This window comes from Rhineura floridana, chromosome 1, assembly GCF_030035675.1.
Source record: "Rhineura floridana isolate rRhiFlo1 chromosome 1, rRhiFlo1.hap2, whole genome shotgun sequence".
In the NCBI taxonomy this organism is placed as follows: Eukaryota; Metazoa; Chordata; class Lepidosauria; order Squamata; family Rhineuridae; genus Rhineura; species Rhineura floridana.
Window position 1 is genome coordinate 76,631,750 of NC_084480.1, and position 18,626 is coordinate 76,650,375.

Below are 18,626 nucleotides of genomic sequence, written 5' to 3' on the forward strand. Positions count from 1 at the left end.
GTTGCCAGTTCCAGCTAGTATAACAGCTCATGCTACTAGGTCAGCTGCCACTTCAGCTGCTTTTGCTACTAATGCTCCTGTTGCTGATATTTGCAGGGCTGCTGTTTGGTCTACCCCACACTCGTTTATAAGGCATTATAAAATAGATCGTTATGCCTCTGCCGATGCCTCTTTTGGCAGACGAGTGTTGCAACAGGTTCTTAATGTCGATTAGCATGTGGGTGGTCCCTCCCTATTATGGGCTGCTTTGGTACATCCCGCAGTGATGGCCGGCCTCATATGGAAAATGGACCATTGGTCTCACCTGAAGGGTGATTTTCATATGAGGACGGACATCACGACCCTCCCAGTTGGATGATGTATAGATATTTTACTAAGATGTTATATATTACTGTTACGCTATTGTATTTAAAGTTACTAGTGAAGTCAAGACTGCTAGTTCTGTTATATTGCTAAGTTGAGTCATGTTATTATGCATGTTATTTTCCTGCTGGCAGGCCTGTTGGCCCTGTTCTTGTATTTAGATTTTTCTCTATAGACTCGCTGCGAATGAACTGGAGAGTGGGAGGGGTTTGACGCCCCTAGTCTTGACTTCAAAAAACATTCTTGCCTTCGCACGATAGGTGGAACCAATACCCGCAGTGATGTCCATCCTCATATGAAAATCACCCTTCAGGTGAGACCAATGGTCCATTTTCTTCCAAAAAGTCAAAAGCCCCCTACCATCTATCCCATGGTCCTGATTAGGATATATAATCATAGTATGAATGGCACTTGGTCTGTTTTAGCCCTGAGATACAATTCTTCAGTGGTATTTGTTCCAGTATGCACTGATGTTCATAAAACTTTAATAATATTTTTTTCTTTTTTCTGTTGTCTGTGTTAAGTTGCTCTAGTGTGCTCTGAAAGGCACAAGAAAACTGGCATTGTGCCTGCATGTTATATTCACGCAATTCAGAGGTTAAGAACATTGGCTTTTGTTTCATGTATTTCCCTAAAGTTGGGAAGTTCAGGCTGGAATTAATTTGGAGTACTTTAGTCTATAAAAACAAAGGGCATAAGTAGTGGGCTTGAATACAATGGGTCATTTCACAAAATCTCAATTGCACATCAGTTTAGACAACTTTTTTGTTTCAGTAAAATGATACCAGAATAGATACAGATGAAAAGATATTTTTCCAATATACTCTGTTAAACTATTTAAAACACACACATAACTTTATTGCCTTTGTCATTGCTTCTGATTTCAATTGTACCTCTTAACAAACCGTGCACAAAAAACTCTCAAACAGTCAAATGCGTTTAATGCAGGAGCTGTTTCTCTAGGTAGACTGGGTTATGAGAAGCCCTGCTCTTTGGCTAGATTGTCTTTCCTGTCACTTCCCTTTAAATGGATTGCAGGCTGGCTCTGAGATCACTTATGCCAGTGTTGACTTACTAAATGTTCCCCCACCTTTGGTTTTTTATGTGCTTTTTTCTGGTGGTTTCCTTTGCTTGGAAATCCTGATCTTCAAGGCAACTTTTCCACTAGAGTTCCCTTGAATTGATTTACGATGTACTCCAATCCTCTCCAGTGTACCTTTTATTGGATTTCAGCCATAGGTGGCACTTTCTGTTATGTTTATATCTGTGCACTGTCCTTTCTGGTCAGATTTAGTCATTTATTATCTTCTGGGCAAAAGCTGTGATTCAAATTCCTACACATCCATGAAGCTAACTGGGTATCTTTTGAGTAAGGCTTACTTCACAGGGGTGTTTAGGGTGAGCATGCATCCTACTGTATAGATGGTAGTCCTCTATTTGAAAGCTGTCCAGTCCAAGTCTGGTTTAAAGATAACTATAAAAAGGGAGAATAGGAGCCTTGAAGTTGCTCATCAACAGTTGGTGTCTTCCCCATCTAGGCTGACATATATTTGCAATTCTGCCCTATATATATAAATTGTTGTTGCTGTTATATGCCTTCAAGTCAATTATGACTTATGGTGACCCTATGAATTTTTTTGGATATATTCATAGGGTTTTCATGGTAAGAGGTATTCAGAGGTGGTTTACCATTGCCTTTCTCTAAGCCTACGGCACCTGGTATTGCCAGCTAGTCTCCCATCCATGTACAACCAGGCCTGACCCTGCTTAGCTTCTGAAATCAGACGAGATCGGGCGTGTTCAGGGTAATATGACCGTATATATAAATTACCGTATACATATTGGTGCCCTATTTTGCCCTCTTTTTTTAGTGATACAAATTCTCATTTTTAGCAAAGCAAACTGGCTACCCTTGGGATAGAATGGGAAATACTCAAATATGTCATTCTGAATGCTCACCTTGGACACACATTACACATAGATAACTATTTGCCATATAATTAACAGGAAGTTTCATTTGGCATAATGTCCCCTGTTTTGCTATTCTATGAGAACCAACATGAATCTCGCTAGAATTATGAGCCATTCAATTCTGGCATATGGTGCCTTGGGACTTGCAGTTTTCAGCCACTACACTTGTCTTTCTTTTCAGTGTCCGGCTGGCTGTGGCATGAAACTGAATGAGAACTTAGCAGGTGCTAGGATAAGATGTGATCCATTAAATTCTGCTGCCACATGTAACATAGGATAAAATTCAAGGATGAGAAACCAAGTTGAAGAAACTGAGTGAAGAGAGAGAGAAAATAAATCTGAAGAACTTGTGCTACTAAGAACAAAAACAAAATTAAGAATGTTATATTATTTAAAATAAATATAAAATAAAAATATAACATGCTCCACTCCTGAAAGGGCTCAGAATAGAGAAAGAGAACTTCGTTATAGCATTGTAGTATAAAATCAATCTATGACAACTCCAATAATTATTCACTAATAGGCAAAAAACCTTCTGGTTTAAGAACTCACCTATAGCCCACAGATATTTCTATCAAACTTTAAAAAGCAGGGAAATTGGGCACCTATAGTGAGTGCACCAAGGGAGCAGGAGACCTGACCTCTCTGAGATATTGTACTGCCCTACAAATTGGTCAAAATGCAAACACAATTTGGGTTGGTCTTTCACAGTCCAATCCACTTCCTGTGTAGCTTGGGAGAATTTGTTAACATGTGCCTCTGAGCATATGGGGAGTGCTGGCAACACCAGCAATAATCCCAAATAATAGAAACAAGACATGTGCTGTGCTGGTCTTATTTTAGCAGGGGGAAGCAACAGTATTAAAACAGTTGATATAGTACAGATAGTCACTGTAAATATATTTGATTTACTTTGCAATTTTAGTGAAGTTTCCTATAGTAAATCATTTTCTTTTGCTTCTCTTTCTGTGAATATATGAAGTACAGCAACACTTTGAAACACACACACACACAACTCCAAAAACAATTGTTTTGGAGAAGGGGGAGGGGAGAATAGAGGGAAGGAAGAAGGGGGGAGAGGGGAGCAGAAGGAGGGGGAGGGGGAAGGAAGAGATTGGAAGGGGAGGGGGAGTAAAGAAAGGGGGAGGGCAGGGGCAAAAGGGAGGAGATGGGAGGGAGGAGGAGGGGAGGGCAGGTTTCATCATTTGCATACTTATTGAGTTCAATGGGATTTACTCCTGTGGAATCATGCTTGAAAATGAATTGGACTGCCTTCAAATTGATTCTGACTTCTGGCAACCCTATGAATAGGGCTTTCATGGTAAGTGGTATTCAGAGGTGGTTTACCACTGCCTTCCTCTGAGGCTGAGAAGCAGTGACTGGCCCAAGGTCACCCAGAGAGCTTCATGGCTTTGTGGGGATTTGAACCCTGGTCTCCCAGGTTGTAGTCCTAGGATAGGTTAAAAATGACCATGGGGGAGGAGGGAAGGAGGGATTGGATGGAGGAGGAGATGGGAGGGATGAAGGAAGGGGGAGGGAAGGGACAATAGGGGGGATAGTAGGAGGGGAGGGCAGGCTTGATCATTTGCATGCTTTTTGAACTCAGTGGGATTTACTCCTGTGCGATCATGCTTAGGATAGGTGAAACTGATCTGGGTGAGGGGTGGGGGGAGGAGGAGGGCAGGAAGGGGAGGTTGACAGAGGGAGGGAAAGGGAGGAGATTGGATGGGTGGGCATTGGGCAGAGGGGAAGCCCCTTTCCAAAAGGAAAATATTGTGAACAGTATCATTCTTTTTCAGGGTTTCCCCCACCTTTTTATTCTACAGCAGGCACATGTAGCCTCCCACCCAAACTTAAACCAAAGCTGTCCCTGGCCACATCCACACCAGACCTTTATTTCACTTTAGACAGTCATGGCTTTCCCCAAAGAATCCTGGGAAGTGTAGTTTCTGATGGGTGCTGAGAGTTGCTCGGATATGCCCTGTTCCCCTCACAGAGCTTCAATCAGAGCAGCTCTGTTAAACCACTCTGGCCACTGGAGCTCTGTCAGGGGAATAGGAGTCTCCTCTGAGCACCTTTCACAAACTACACTTCCTAGGATTCTTTTCGGGGAGCCATGACTGTTTAAAGTGAAATAAGGTTCTGCCCCCCTGATTAGGCAAGCCCAGCAGCTGTGAGTCTCCCTTTTAGAACACTGACAGTTGGTTCTTACTGAGCATGCCCAACATTATCATTGAGTTCAATGCAAAATTTCTTAAATTAATTAAATTAAAAATCAGCCAGACATTTTTTAAACTGTTAAACTGGAAGAGATGAAGGTCAGAGTATGGGGCAAGGTCAGTAATAGGATTACAGGTCCTCTGTGAACATGGCTGGTTTTCAATTAATTTTAACAAATTATGAGAACTTGACAGAAAAAAGTCCAAAAGGGGTCTGGTTTTTCTCTCTCTCTTTTAACACTTTGAACTGTCGATTCCCTCTGACTGTTTTGTTTATTGCCATGAAAATTTAGAGGGTTGTTAAGCAAGCATTTCTGAGTTCAGGACTATATGTTTTGTAAGGTTTTTGTTTTTAATGAGCTTTTGGGAAACATCAGAATGGCATGGGGGGTAATTTCAATTTAACATTGCGAAACGTGAAAAATCCATGCTGACTATAGTATTCAGCCTCTCTTGTGGCTGTATTATTTAAGGGGGGGGGAAAGCACCAAAAGCACTGCTGTAGGCTGTAATTCTGTATACACATAGGGGGCAAGCCAAACCTAATATGGGCCGATGAGAGGGGACTGTTAGAATAGGCAGACCCCAGTTCATCCAGGATCCATCTGCTCAGCCAAAGTGAGCTCAACTGGAGCCAGGGTAAGTCCCCAAAAGGGGTGTGGCCAGGGTAGGGGAGACCTACCACTATTCCAAACCCCTTTCAGTCTGATCACATGACCTAGCAACCCAGTAGAAGTTACACTGGTAAAAAAGGGTGATGCAAGTCAAACTATTTTAAAGCCTGGGAGCTGGCTCAGCTGGCATTAACCCCTCTCCTGAAAGGAGTTTGGAATAGAAGTAATTTACTCTAGCTTAATTTAGGCCAGTGTAAATTACCCTAACTTCCTATAGTGCCACTGTGGAGCAAGTACCATTGAATTTGACTGGTTTCTGGGTAAAAAGAGCCATAGTGTGTGTTTAAAAAATGTTAACATTTTTATTGATGTAATAGTATGAGTTGTGGTCAGCCATAAGAACAGAGAATAGAATCCATAGTTTGAGAGGTAAGAATGAGAAGGTCACATTATCTAGTTCAGCCTGTTGCATCTTACATGAATTTCCACTAAATGGACCTCTTTAGATACTTATCTAGACCCATTTGCAAGCTTCCTTTTCCACAGCTCATGTTTGAGTATCAGGCAGTCTCTTGTTGAATCCAGTTTACTGTTAAACTTTCCACTGTCTTGTCCAACTTTTTCATCATAGTACTAAGATTAAACACGGTACTTTAAAAAATGTAGAAGATGTTTGTAGGATTCTGCAAAATTTTCTGTGCAGTCCAACTAGTACTTTTTATACGGTTGTCTCCAATTAAATTCTACTCAAAGTAGACCCTCTGAAATTAATAGACTTAAGTTAGTCGTGTTCATTAATTTCAACATTAGATGCAACCCATAGGTTTCAAGGCAGCACTATCCATCTTCTTCAGGTTTCCCCTTTTTTGTCACTAACACTTAAATAATACCACCTCCAAAGAAGAAGAGAAGCCGCAGCAGTTGACCTTGTTTTTTTTTTTGTATGTTTAAGGTTTTTATTCTATGGAGGTGGTGGTTGTTAACAGCTTTGATGTTTTTCATGAAATTTTGTTATGTGCCTTCAAGTCGATTACAACTTATGGCGACGCTATGAAACAGCGACCTCCAAAAGCATCTGTTGTAAACCATCCTGTTCAGATGTTGTAAGTTCAGGTCAGTGGCTTCCTTTATGGAATCAATCTATCTCTTGTTTGGCCTTCCTCTTTTTCTACTCCCTTCTGTTTTTTTGAGCATTATTGTCTTTTCTAGTGAATCATGGCTTCTCATGATGTGTCCAAAATGTGATAACCTCAGTTTCATTATTTTAGCTTCTAGGGATAGTTCTGGTTTAATTTGTTCTAAAACCCAATTATTTGTCTTTTTCACAGTCCATGGTATGCACAAAGCTCTTCTCCACCACATTTCAGATGAGTTGATTTTTCTTTTATCCTCTTTTATAGTTACTGCAAATGTCTGTGTGGATAAATATCGGTCTTGTGTTAGCCAGTTAATACTGTCATTATGAACTAGCTTTTCTAATCATTCTTACATTGTAGTTGAATTGAGATCATTGTGAATGTGAGCTCCTGTACAAGTTTGTTTTAAACTGCCAGCTTTCAAGGCACTCTTCAATGAGCAGAAGTATCTAGAACAAAATGTTAATATTATTTAGAGTCATTGGGTACCTAAGTTAATAGTGGCTCTACTGGTTGCTTCACAAACAGTTCTGGAATGAATGTACATGTCCTAAATTTCCTTTTTTTAAAAAAAATAAGACCCAGTATAATGCTGGGAAAAACAGAAGGGAGTAGAAAAATAGGAAGGCCAAACAAGAGATAGATTGATTCCATAAAGGAAGTCACAGACCTGAACTTACAAGATCTGAACAGGGTGGTTCATAACAGATGCTCTTGGAGGTCACTGATTCATAGGGTCGCCATAAGTCGTAATCGACTTGAAGGCACATAACAACAACAAACTCTACAGCCCCTGTATAAAGAAATAAAAATGTAATTGTACTGCCTTCAAGTCGATTCCCACTTATGGCGACCCAATTAACAGGGTTTTCATGAGGCTGAGAGGCAGTAATTGGCCCAAGGTCACCCAGTGAGCTTCATGGCTATGTGGGGATTCGAACCTTGTGAATTGATGTGAGCGACTGAACCTTTTGAGGGAGAAGGAAAGAAAGACGCCTTTGTGGCAGAAATGGAGAACCTCTTCTCCTTCAAATGCTGTTGAACTCCAACTTTTGTTAGCCTAGTACCAGAGATTGGCATCACTGTTGTTATTAATACAAAGCCCCAGGAATAATACAGTAAACACAGCAAAAACAAAACTAACAGAGTAAAATGTGTGCATCTTGCATTCATAACTGTCTAAGCATCACTTATGTGGGGTTAATATAGTAGGAACTGGGTGCTGAAAGTGCCTGGGAAGTCAAGTCTTATTGAACAATTACTATGATGGGGATAAAATATTCTCTAATGTGAAAGGCAAATATGTACAATCACCCTGCTTTTAAACAAAATGCATTAAACTACAGTCACAGCAGATTGCACATAATTCAGTCTCATTTTCCTTGTAGTGTGTCACATGCAAAGAACAGGACAGACGTTGCTAGAGGTTCAAAGAATTACACATATTATTCAAGATAAATAAAGCAAATATTCTCCAGGGTCCTTGATACAGTATTCAGTCAGGGCAGTTTTTTGCACAACAATTTGGTACTGGTGCAAACAGAATCCAAAAATCATGAAGAGACCAGTTTAGAGTTTGCAATAAACAATGGTTTATCATAATGGGAAAAAGCCACACCAGGCCTTAAGTGTTGCCTCAAGGAGATAGAAAGATGTCACTTTTATTTGTGATTAGCCACAGTTTAGTAGTACATCCAGCCTCTTAAATCTTAAGTATTGCTTGTTTGAATCAAGACATTTTTATAACTCATTATTTGAAGCTGGATGTTTCATGCCATCATATGTTCAGTTCAGACGAACAAGTTGCAATTAATATTGGAACAATAAATATAAGTATGGACTCAGAGCTAAATGAAACAGTCCTGATGTACTGATACTAGCACACTTCAATACTGTGATCATTCAAGATTTCATTAAAGAAAGGAAAGCTAATCTTTTTTCCTTTAACTTTTCTGTATGATTTTAATAATATAAAACCAAATTTGTAAATTTTGGAGGGTAGTATGAGGGTAGTATGGTACACTTTAAGAAAGTAAACCATTCTAGTTGTTGTTGATGTTATGTGCCTTCAAGTAGATTACGACTTATGGCGACCCTATGAAACAGCAACCTCTAATAGCACCTGTTCTAAACCACCCTGTTCAGATGTTGTAAGTTCAGGTCTGTGGCTTCGTTTATGGAATCAATCCATCTTGTTTTGTCATCCTCTTTTTCTACTCCCTTCTGTTTTTCCCAGCATTATTGTCTTTTCTAGTGAATCAGGTCTTGTCATTATGTGTCCAAAGTATGATAACCCCAGTTTCATCATTTTAGCTTCTAGTGATAGTTCTAGTCTAATTTGTTCCAAGACCCAATTATTTGTCTTTCTCATGCTCCATGGTATGCTGAAAGCTCTCCTCCAACACCACATTTCAAATGAGTTGATTTTTCTCTTACCCATTTTTTCCCCTTCTTTCTGTAATCATTTTAAGAGTTTGGTTAGTCATCCATTGAGGTCTTTCTCTCTTTTTAACTAGAGGTATTGTCTTTTTGCATTCTTCCTTGATAATGACTCTGACTTCAATCCATAGTTCTTCTGGTTCGCTATCAACTAAGTTTAAAGCCTCAAATCGGTTCCTTATTTGATCTTTATATTCTTCTGGGATGTTATTTAAATTGTATTTTGGCATTATGATTGCTTTGTTCTTCTTTGGCTTTACTAAAAGCTACTACTAAAAACTACTAGCTTTGATTTTCAATATTACCAGTTCATGTTCTGTACTGCAGTCTGCTCCTGGTCTTCTTTTCGCAGAAAGTATGGAACTTCTCCATCTTCTGCTACCAATTATATAATCAATTTGATTCCTATATCAGCCATTTGGTGATGTCCACGTGTACAGTTGTCTTTTTGGTTGCTCAGAAAATGTGTTTGCAAGAAACAAATTATTGGCTTCACAGAATTCAGTGTCTTTCTCCTGCTTCATTTCTATCTCCTAAGCCCCATTTCCCCACAATTTCTAGTTTTTCTCTGTTCTCTACTTTTGTGTTTCAGTCCCCCATGATCATCAGCACATCTTGTTTTGGTGTGTGATCAATTTCCTCCTGTACTTCTGCGTAGCATAAACGTGGATGATGGTTATGTTAATAGGTTTCCCATTTTATCTCATTGATATCACTTGCTCAGACCTTGCGTTATAATTTTTAATTGCTTTTGCTATATCACATCTCACTATTAAGGCAACCCTGTTTCTTCTTAATTTCTCATTTCCTGCATAAAATATTTTGTAGTTGCCTGATTAAAAATGCCCCATACCCGTCCATTTTAATTCACCCACGCCAAGTATTGTAATGTTGATGTGTTCCATTTCTTGCTTGACAATTCTAACTTTCCCTGGTTCATGCTTTTCACATTCCATGTTCCTATTGTGTACATCGTACAACTCCAGACTCCTTTCGCATCTGTGCGCATCAGCCTCTGGGCTTCCTTTCGCCTTTGACCCAGTGGTGTCATTAGTCACAGCGCTACTTGTACTTGTCCATTGTTCTGCCCCAGTAGCTCGGTGAGTGCCATCTGACCTGGGAGTCTCATCTTCCAGCACTATCTCGTGTTGCATACTCTGTTTGTAGGGTTTTTGTTGTAAGAAGTATTCAGAGGTGGTTTACCATTGCTTTCCTCTGAGTTTGGATGCATCTTAGTCTGGTGTCTCAGCTTTGACCATTCTGCCTTGGGTGCCCCTGCTAGGAATCTACCCTCTTGGTCTAGACTCCTGACAGCATTGCTGTCAGCTTCTTTGACAATCTCAAACCCCCTTACCACATTAAGGTGTGCATCCTAGAGGAGGTTTGATGAAATAGCAGTATTCAAATATTTTTATATAATAAATATAAACAAGTCCTGTGATCCACTCCTATGCACATTTTCCCTAGAGTAAGTCTTACTCTGTTTAGTGGGGCTAGTTCTGAGATAAGCATACATGGGATTGTAGCCTGAGGATTAAGTCTGACAAATGGAACAAAAAGTGGATTTTCCACTATCTCAAAAGCCTTCTAAATTTTAAAACATTTCTAATTCAGTAATTAGTGATAAAGCAACCTTCATTTTAACTTTTCTAGATAAAGAAAAAGCATGCAGAGATGTTACATTAGTAATCTTATATATCATTTTTAATTTGCAAACTAGGACTAAGGCACCATTGCTGTTAAGTAAATACTAAGCATATATATATATTTGACCTTTTCAAAAACTGTGTGTAGTTGGCCATTATTATTTTCCCCATTTTATGGGATGGAGAACTGAGGCTAGGAGTGACTTGGTGAAAGCATTCTGGTGAGCATGCTTGCAGGTCCATTGGATCACAGTGATTCCCATGATATAATTAATCTGAATCTTGATGTGAATCCTAGTGAGTGACTTATTTAAACACACACACACACAGAGAGAGAGAGAGAGAGAGAGAGAGAGAGAGGAGCTTTGGGGCAATGCCCTACCCACTGAACCACAGTATCACATTTTATATCCAGGCTAAAACGTTCTGTCAAACTCTAAAGAGAAAACAAGTGTGGTAAAATAGTTAGATTGTTGGGTTTCTATATGGGAGCTTTCATTTCAAATCCCTGCTCCGTTAGAAGCCTGTTTTTCTATATGTTCCTCATTCTAACCGTATAATATATCTGCTACAGCATTGCTTCAAGCAGGTTCTACCTGTTCAGATAGAATTTCCCACACAGTGAATTATCATAGTTTCCACCTCTTCTCACACACCCTGAAGTCAGACAGAAAGCATGGAAGAGCTTAGAGGTCAGATCAGTAAGAATCTTATGACCAACACTAAGTGGCCTTATTAATCAATTTTTGTACTTGCTATTTGGAAAGATAGAAAAATGCAGCACAGCCAAGTCCTGGCATGCAGTTGCATTTTGAAAATGGGAAATTGGAGTATGAAATGAAGTAAGCATTTAACTCCCTGTGTTGAATTTTTATACAGGTAAAGCGTTGAAAAGTAAAAAAAAAAAATGCAGACTTTACAATCCCATAGGAAAGTCAGGCTTTGTTTATAAGGAATAACAAATTTTTTTCTTTGGAGACCTGAAAGCTTGTTCTGCTTGCATTCTGTACTGTCAGCTGAATAATCACCTAACAAACCCATTGCCCTGCAATTTCATTTCTTTCCTAATACGTACCATAAAGCTGCTAACCTCTTCAGCAAATACATTTAGGTCAGGGAATGTCGAGTTGTGCAAATACCATTTCCCACTTGTATCTTTCCTTTAAGTAGTATTGATATTTGATAAAAATGTATCTGAAACAATGCTGATGGATAACACAGGCTTTTCTCCCAGATGTATTTTACAGACTACTGAAGCAAACGTGTTAAGGAAAGAAAATGAAACACTTTGTCAATACAAGATGTGCTAAACAAACCAGCTAGAAAAAAAGGCCTTGTGCTCAAGCAAACTGACAAGTTTCCTTTACAGCAGAGATCTTGTGAGACACGTAAGAGACTAATATAGAGCTGAATCTACTGGGGACTTCTCTGATACCACACACAAAGAAATGTATGGAAGCTATGCTGAAAGCACAATGTGCTCTTTTGCAACTCCCTTTCAGTTCAATGGGCTGTGCTTGAGACATTTCTGATAGATTGTACCTGCTATTTTTGTTAGCCAAATTTGGTACATCTAAGTGAGAAGCGCATTCAGGCACGTTCACACAATTATTTTTCCAGCATGAGCTGACTTTTTCTTGTTGTTTTCTGTTGAATGCTTTTGTGCACTCTGAATATGGGGATGATTTGATGTATAGTCAGATTGTTGGCCAACCTGCTCTTCGAAGGTTTCTAAATACTAATTAATATTTAATAGGTTGGAAAACAAATCAAAATATTTTACAGCACAAAGAGTTCTGATGATATTCTATCAACAGTGAATTTTATGTGAAAAGAGACAAGTGGTTAGACTTGGTTGTGTAAATCCAACTTAATTTGTAATTTACAGAGGTCCCATCTGCAGTATCATACCACTTTGAACACTCATGGCATCCCTCAAAGAATCATGGGAACTGTAGTTCGCCAGGATGTCCTTATTCCCTGCACAGAGCTACAATTTCCAGAGTAGTTTAACAGTTAATCCCTCTTTCTAAGGAACTCTGGGAACTGTAGCTCTGTGAAGAAAATAGGGATCTCATAACAACTCTTAGCACCCTTAAATTATTTCTGTGAGCGCAATGAAATGTGTCCTCCCTCTCCTCCCTGAAATCTGCTCTGGAGATTCCCCCAACCCTTTGGAGCCAGTCTGGGGGTAGTGCAGGGGGGATGAGGGGAAGGGGAAGTTTCATTGCACCCATGGAACTTGTTCCATTCATGTAGTGATTTACTTGGATACAACCCATAGACTTTTAATATTAATACCAAGGGCTATTTTACAACTGTATTTCACCACTTAAGTGATTTCTCTTATAATGCTATACTAGAGTTGACATTTTCAAGAACAGAGACAGCTACAGAAGTCTCTAGTCCTTGAGTTGGCAACATGGCATCCATGGGTGCCAATGTTCTCCCGAGGACTTTACCTGGTGCCTTTAAAACCACTGAGCCTCATTCTATCCCTATTGTGAAGGTGACCACATTCTTGAAAAATATATCAAGCTTGCAGAGGAAGCTGGAAGACCTTTCCCACTTCCTCTTTCAGGGTCTCTGTGCTTTTCAAGGCTCAGATTGGCACCTCAGCTGAACAGAAAGCAGAGTGACCAAGATGGCAGGAGAGAGAGGGGAGAGCGTAGGAGAGAATGGGGAATGAGCTGAGGGACCCAGTGGAGGGGAGGGGGACAGGGAGAAAGTGAGGTGCCACAGGAGATATGAGTACACATGCCTGATCCAGTAAAATGGATCATCTTAGAATCGGATATTTTTTCACACATTTCCCCACCACTGTCAAACCTCAGATTACACCATTCCCATTGACTAAAGAATAAAAATCACAGATCTGATGCTTTTCAGTACCACCATGGTGCAAAAATATACAGCCACAGCATAGATGTTTGTGGATCCTCTTTCTTTTTTTCCCCAAAAGATTCCTTCAGAACCAGCATCTTATCATAGGTCACCTCTATGTCCACCTGAGGTACATGAACCAATGGTCTGAGTCAATATTAGGCAGCTTCCTACATCATGCAAGCATATCCGATCATAGATCTCCTATATCACATTTACTTTGATCCTAGCAGTATAAATTAAGACAGAACTGCAAGAGGGGAGTTGTGAAACCTGCCTTGCAGTAAGCAGGGTCCAGCACACCTACCAGTTACAATTTGTTCTCAACTGTTAAAATAGACCTACTCCAGTTTAGCTTCAGTTTCTCACTAAATTAATCAGAGCTTCATCGATGATGGATACCTGTTTGTATAAGATATATTGTTGGGGTCAGTTTAGTAATTCTGGGTTTATATCATATCCAAAGGTAGCTCACTTTCTGAAAAATTGCTCTATAAAACTTGCCCAGTGGGTGTCATGCCTGTGCCATGTATATAATACAAACTACCGATTTTTCTGAGCATATGTCATTCAGTGGCAAGCAAGACTCTGGAGGTCAAATCATGACATCAGTGATGTGTTCAAATCCCAGTATATTCTGCTTCAGTTATCTGTTCAATAATTGTAATGATAAACAACTGGCAATAAAATCTACTGCCATTTTCTTAGTTGTTTTTGTTCAGCAAGAGTACAGTTCTATTTAAACACCAAAGTCAGCAGTTGCAACTCTTGAGTGGAGACAGAATGGGTCTGTTATATAAGGAGGTGTCGTTTCTACAGTAATTTGTTGTTGTTTTTCCAGAGTGGAGGTGTGTGTTAATTTCTCACCATCCAGTAACAGCAAAATGTTTATATAAAAGACTTCCTACTTCCTCTCCTTCTTTATAAGAACTGCTTGGCTGTAGCTTTGTAGGGAATCCAGGGAATGGTTCTAATGGAGGAAATTAGCACTCCAGAGTTAAACCTGACCATAAGAAAGTGGATTGCAAGGTATATGGTTGCAGAATGTGTTTTCCTGAGCTAAGAAGCATGAACTGCTTGGTAATCTGAAACATTCAAGGCTCAGTTTAGTTGGCTGAAGAAATGCAGGAGAAAATGTGTCCAATGACTCATTTTACAATGGACACTTAAATGCCTTTAGAACACGACAATTTTGCACTGATGTACCAGGTATGGGCCCAAACCTAGACTGAGGATTGGGCGGGGAGAGAAGCATCACTTTTGTATATGTTGGACCTGGAATGGATTATAGTAAATCCCCTCTGGAATCATTTTCCCAAATCTTCAGTAGGGGTGGGTCCCATAATTTGCTATTGGTTTTAGTCTGAAAAATCCACTGCAGATGCTTGTGGCTACTTCTAAGACACATTCCTAATGTTGATCAGCAGTAGCCAGCATGGTGCCCTCAAGATGTTTAATTACAACCCTCATCTTCCCTGATCATTGACTGTATTAGCTGGGGTGTATGGGAGTTGTAGTCCAACAACATCTAGAGGGCACCACATTGGTTATTCTTAGTATTGGACTTAGCCTGTTCTTGCTGTGCCTGTAGGTCTTAATGGTGGTCTCATAAGACAGATTTAAGACTAATTAGCTCAAAGACCTACACCATAGCATCCATGTGATTGTGTTCAAATATTCTGTACGATAAAAATATTGAGAAATGAACCCTTAATGGGATAGAAAATACAAGTAAGAATATTAAAAATTGAAACTTCAAAAATGTGTTTTTAAAAAGTCAAATTTTGAAGGGGAAAAATCATACGCATCCGAGGACATGCAGGCAGGAGGTTTTTGTTTTGTTTTGTTTTGTTTTACCTTCATGGAACAGCAAACCCACTATGTTGTATATCTTCATCCCCGACCCCTAATTCTAATGCCAGTTTACGCTCACAACTCAATACCAAGCATGTTGTCTTTGCGTATAGTGTGCAGGTTTTTTAAAAAAACAAACATTATCAGCCTGATAGTTATCAGATAATTCAACCCTTTCCTGTCTTGCTGCAGTCATAGACTGTAAACACTGTAGTCGCCAGATCAAAGCGTTCCATTAGCCACACCTGGAGGGGGAAAGGGTTGATATCAGTTGCAAAATCTCTATGAAGCTGAATTTTTAAAAAACGCACTTGAGCTGCTTCCACCATGCTTTACAGTAAAAAGAGGTGGGGCTTGACTACCATTGCGTTGTTGACCATTGAACTGTACTGTCACTGAGTTTATTTTTCCATCAAGTCTGCAAGTCTGGAAATCTGTAGCTAGAAGGAGTTATGTCTGGGAACGGACAGCCAAGGCCGTTGCCATGGTAGCATCAAGATAGGCTGGGAGAGTTCTAGCAGCTATCTGTGCTGAGCTGAGTCTTCTGTGTCATGTCTTTGAACTGAGAACTTCTCTCCTGGGGGGGGGAGCAACTCTACATGTAATCTTAAAGCCTTAAGCCATAATGTCTTGTAGTAAAGACTCTTAACCTGATCTAATGCCTCTGTGATGTTTCTTGCTCAACTTAACTCCAATGTAACGTATGCTGTTTCACGCAACAACGCACACACTTCAACATGCGTGCCCCTGTTTTCAGAAGAAAGAGGTGGAGACTCACTGGAACTGGCAGAACAGTGGGTGTGTTTCTACCCTTGAAGAAAATGTAACACTTTAAGATGTCTGGGAAGCTATGGTCTCTCTGTTGCTCCTCAATTCAGTTGACACTTCAGTGCTGTAATGGTGAATAAATCAGATGTAATGTTTTAGCTCTAATTAGGATTTCAGCATGGATCTATCAGAACTGTGAATAAAAGGAATTCCATTACTTCCTTGATCATTGTTGTTTTCTGCACAGGAAGTCTCATGGTCTGCTTTGAAGTTACGGCATTGAAGCTTTGAAACCTGCTATGTATCACCTGGGAGCATTAATGTGCAGTTTTCCTGTTTTGTTTTGGTTTTACTAACATTAAGTACAGCCAATACTTTAATATTCTAAATAGCTAAAATTTAGCTCCATGGTGTGGCTGCACTCCAACAAACAGTAAAAAATAATGCATGTGCATCCCCTATACGGGACTGCATAGAATACCAATACCAAGAAATTCAAACCTGTTTTAAATACAGTTTACTTTCATGATCAAGTATAGAAGCAATAGCATTGGAACAATGAAAAATGCGTAATAAAGTATTTGCTATATTTATTATTTTGAATTAACACTCTCAATTACAATCTTCCTGTGTGGTTTTGGATATATGTATTTATCTATTTTCTGACATTTATACCCCACCTTTCTTCTATTGTGGAACTCGTGGTGGCACAGATGTGATTCCCAGGAGGGCTCCTATCCAGGTACTGAGCAGACAAAGACCCGTTTAGGTTCAGCAAGGTAGTACCTCACACATGACTTCATCCCATACCCTGGGACACAGCTCATAGAAAAGCTTCAATTAAAAGGTTGACTGCTGCTGCTGCTTAGCAGACATGGCATAATCTACTTCCACAGCTCCCATTATTTGCTAATGTTTTTAGCCAAAGACAAGTCAAATTGTGATTGAAAAGTGAGTTGTTTCGGCACCATGCAATAGGAATCCCTGGGGTTCTAAAGAGCTTCTGTTTCCTCCTCTCCTTTAGTGCACTTTTCCTGCTCCTGTTTTATTTGCTAGTAGTCCTTGGAATCTTTGTAGTTTGCCCTTCCTTTTTTCCTAGCATGCAGGATGCATATTTCCTGTGCTGAGTTTATTTGAGATAGGTACTCTCTAGAAGTTATTTTCTGCAAATACTACTATGCAATAAATGCAGGTGCATGTTAAAGAATCCCTTCCCCAAATGGCAAATGCAAAACGTGAAAAGTTTGCAAAGAGACTTAGGCATCGATGCATGAGCTGATGTCCAGACTCTAATCAAGAATTCACTATATAGTTAACTTACAGTTCAATGGTATATATGTCTTACTGCAGAAGTAAGTCTCTTTGTGTTTAATGGGGCTTACTCCCAGGTAAGTGAGTACAGAAGGGAAGCCTACACTTTGGTTCAGGATTAGCATTAGGAAAAACAGGGTTCTTTGTGCCTTTAACAGCAGTATCTCCACAAAAGGACCGGCAGGACAGACTTGATTTCCATGGTAAGCATGAGGTTGTGTGTGAGGGGGTGGATCAGTAATGATTATACTTTTGCTAATTTTGTGTTATGCCATGTCCCCCACAGCAGCCATGCTATGTTATGCCACACCCCCATGGCAGCCATTTTGTCACTGGCACCCTCACCGCTCTCAAAATTTGAAATGTGCCCTCTGGTCTAAAAAGGTTGGTGACTCCTCGACCATAAGAATCCTACATGATATGAATGAATTGCTAACTCTGAAACCAACAACTCATTAGCACTCCTTTTCCTAAACTCAATAATGCTTTTGTGTTTGCTGATTTTAATGACTATCTTTGTGAGCAATGTATGTTGTGCTTTTCTATACACTATATCACCAAAGCAGAATGATTAAATATAGCACATGAGTGGGCGAAAATACCAGTGTGTGGCGTGGGATGCATTTTCTTCTGAGAAACTGCAGTATAGCTGCATCAGCATCAAAAATCTCAGGCACAATGTTTACCTCTTAGTTGATGCTTCATCTATGTGCATATGTATTTGTTTGGATATAATTAAGTGTTTAAAAAGAAACAAAATTAAATGGTCGTTACTAATAATGGTTCATTGGACTAACATCCATAAATACCCAGTTCTTTTTCTGAAATAGAAACTGAAGTAAATTTGCCACTTATTACCACAGAGCAGCGTGACATTCCTTCATTCCAAATTTCAAGCTGCCTATATCCACACAGCAGGAAAGAGATTCATTTTAAATTAAACATGCCAGGAACTGGACTTCAAAGGGAACAAGGCAAAATTGTTGCTTCCATGCTGGAAATTCTCAGAAATGTCTGCACTCATGGTCTTTGGCCCCCTATATTTCCGGCTAAAAGTTAATTGCTCCTCTTACTTAGCCAGAGCAATTAACTCGCAAAAAAGGACCCGTGTAGGATGTTCTGTTGAAGAGGAGGTAACTAAGTGCTGGCTCCAAACTATGTCAAAGAAGACAAAATAGGACTGGGTAGGGTAAAGCTTAGCAAAACAAACACCCTGTATTTTTAAGGAGCCAGCTGCTGTTGAAGGATGCAACAACCTGCAGTGTGAAGGGAAACTGGATTATACAATGGACCAAGAGCTGCATGGCCTGTCCCAACACGCCTCTATTAGCTGTAATTGATGTTGTTACAGAGCTGCCCACTATACTACCAATATATCCATGCTTATAATTAGATGACAAACGATGTACATTTTTTCAAGAG

At 39.7% G+C, this 18,626-nt stretch overlaps 1 pseudogene; it reads right to left on the reverse strand.

The window, feature by feature from the left end:
• Nucleotides 1-2,067: 2,067 nt before the first annotated feature.
• LOC133375891 (5S ribosomal RNA) lies at nt 2,068-2,185 on the reverse strand (annotated as a pseudogene).
• Nucleotides 2,186-18,626: the final 16,441 nt, after the last annotated feature.